The sequence below is a fragment of the Chiloscyllium punctatum genome, unplaced genomic scaffold (assembly GCF_047496795.1).
Source record: "Chiloscyllium punctatum isolate Juve2018m unplaced genomic scaffold, sChiPun1.3 scaffold_643, whole genome shotgun sequence".
Taxonomy (NCBI): Eukaryota; Metazoa; Chordata; class Chondrichthyes; order Orectolobiformes; family Hemiscylliidae; genus Chiloscyllium; species Chiloscyllium punctatum.
The window spans coordinates 5,001-7,500 of NW_027310377.1; the positions used below are offsets into that span (position 1 = coordinate 5,001).

At 60.8% G+C, this 2,500-nt stretch overlaps 1 non-coding gene across 1 annotated transcript in view; it reads right to left on the reverse strand.

Annotated features, from left to right (window-relative positions):
- LOC140473569 (5.8S ribosomal RNA) overlaps positions 1 to 119 on the reverse strand; it is a 154-nt gene extending 35 nt beyond the window's left edge. The window contains exon 1 of the ribosomal RNA XR_011958433.1: positions 1 to 119. This exon is cut by the window's left edge and continues 35 nt beyond it. This is a non-coding gene — a ribosomal RNA (5.8S ribosomal RNA).
- Between the last annotated feature and the right edge of the window lie 2,381 nt (positions 120 to 2,500).

The window sequence follows — 2,500 nt, forward strand, 5'->3', positions numbered from 1 at the left end:
GGGGCCGCAAAGTGCGTTCAAAGTGTCGATGATCAATGTGTCCTGCAATTCACATTAATTCTCGCAGCTAGCTGCGTTCGTCATCGACGCACGAGCCGAGTGATCCACCGTCAAGAGTTGTCTGAGTTTGTTTTAGGTCTCTCCCTCGCCAGAGGAAAGCGACCCGGACCGCACATACGCTCCCCACCTTGAGCTACAGCCACCTGCACGCCGGCGTGCGGGCGGAGCAGGGTGGCGTGAAGCGATGGGGAGCACCATCCTGGTGCGGCCCGCAGAAACATACGTCTATTGGGGGGAGGAGGACAGGGCGCCCAAGAGGCGATGCGTGCCCCAACGCACCGCAGCGACGGAGGCAGGATCACCGCCACCATGTCGCCCGCCTAGTATCACGAGGCGTGCAGCAGCTTTGCCCTAGGAAAAGCAGAGGCGGGAACGGGCACCGGCCATCGGTTCGGCAGCGTCACTGACGCGTGCACGTGGCGGCGTGTCGGCGAGCGGACTTCCTGCGAGGAGGCGGGGGCGGCACTCGCCCGAGCAGACGCCCGCCCGGCCCAGCCACCGCCGAGGTGGACTGGGAGTCGCGGCAACGGCTCGTCATACTCGTTCCCACACTCACAGCGCAGCTTGCCCGCAAGCCACCGACCACCGATCGACGCCAGGCGCCCCGACCGAGAGCGGGATCGCTCGTTCGCCCTGCTGGCAGTTCGCTGGGGATCACTACTGCACGGAGCTCGGAGACCGACGGGCGGCAACTCGAGAGTCTTTAAACCACCACCCCCATCCCGCAAGTGCAAAGAGGCTGTATACGCACAGACGGGTGAGGGGAATAGGTACCCCGTCGGGTTTGAAGGGAGCGTGACTAGATAGCAACGATGTAAACCCAGCCGATTTGGGAGCGAAAGACCGGCGCCTGCATCACCGGCTTCGTTTCCCGTGGCTGGAGAGTACACCGAAACCCTCCGTCTGTCGCGAGCTCCCGACGACGCGGTGCCGCCAAGCAGCAGGGCCGGACCTGGTGTGGCTCCCCTCGTCGATCACAGACCGGTCGGCACTACTGACGAGACGGTGGAACGGGCTTCGCCCCTTGTGACGAAGGGTGATGCGAACCCGCCCGCCCGCGTGCGTTCGGGGTGGACTCGGCAAACGGAGATTTGAAATCGGAAAGTGTCCTCCTGCCCCGCGCAGGTAGGCGCCCAACAGTTGTGGGGGGTTTGGCGGTGACCACGGCTGCAGGGCCTGCTACCCCGACGAGCTCTCCTGCTGGCCCCGAAACCACCCTCGCGAGACAAGTTGAAACGGAAACGGGCGTACCCCCAAGCCGACGATCCTTTCTTATTTGTTACTTTTTTTTTCACTTGCTCGAGTTGTGGCGATTTGGCGGTGACCACGGCTGCAGGGCCTGCTACCCCGACGAGCTCTCCTGCTGGCCCCGAAACCACCCTCGCGAGACAAGTTGAAACGGAAACGGGCGTACCCCCAAGCCGACAGAGATCCTTTCTTATTTGTTACTTTTTTTTTTCACTTGCTCGAGTTGTGGGGGTTTGGCGGTGACCACGGCTGCAGGGCCTGCTACCCCGACGAGCTCTCCTGCTGGCCCCGAAACCACCCTCGCGAGACAAGTTGAAACGGAAACGGGCGTACCCCCAAGCCGACGATCCTTTCTTATTTGTTACTTTTTTTTTTCACTTGCTCGAGTTGTGGGGGTTTGGCGGTGACCACGGCTGCAGGGCCTGCTACCCCGACGAGCTCTCCTGCTGGCCCCGAAACCACCCTCGCGAGACAAGTTGAAACGGAAACGGGCGTACCCCCAAGCCGACGATCCTTTCTTATTTGTTACTTTTTTTTTCACTTGCTCGAGTTGTGGGGGTTTGGCGGTGACCACGGCTGCAGGGCCTGCTACCCCGACGAGCTCTCCTGCTGGCCCCGAAACCACCCTCGCGAGACAAGTTGAAACGGAAACGGGCGTACCCCCAAGCCGACGATCCTTTCTTATTTGTTACTTTTTTTTTCACTTGCTCGAGTTGTGGGGGTTTGGCGGTGACCACGGCTGCAGGGCCTGCTACCCCGACGAGCTCTCCTGCTGGCCCCGAAACCACCCTCGCGAGACAAGTTGAAACGGAAACGGGCGTACCCCCAAGCCGACAGAGATGCTTTCGCTCCTGTTACTTTTTTTTTCACTTGCTCGAGTTGTGGGGGTTTGGCGGTGACCACGGCTGCAGGGCCTGCTACCCCGACGAGCTCTCCTGCTGGCCCCGAAACCACCCTCGCGAGACAAGTTGAAACGGAAACGGGCGTACCCCCAAGCCGACAGAGATCCTTTCGTACTTGAACCAACACAAAGTTTGTCACGTTTTATTTTTACGAGTGATCGACCGTCAAGATTTGTCTCTGAGTTTGCTTAAGGTCTCTCCCTCGCCAGAGGAAAGCCACCCGGACCGCACATACACTCCCCACCTTTAGCAGCAGCCACCTGCACGCCGGCGTGCGGGCGGAGCAGGGT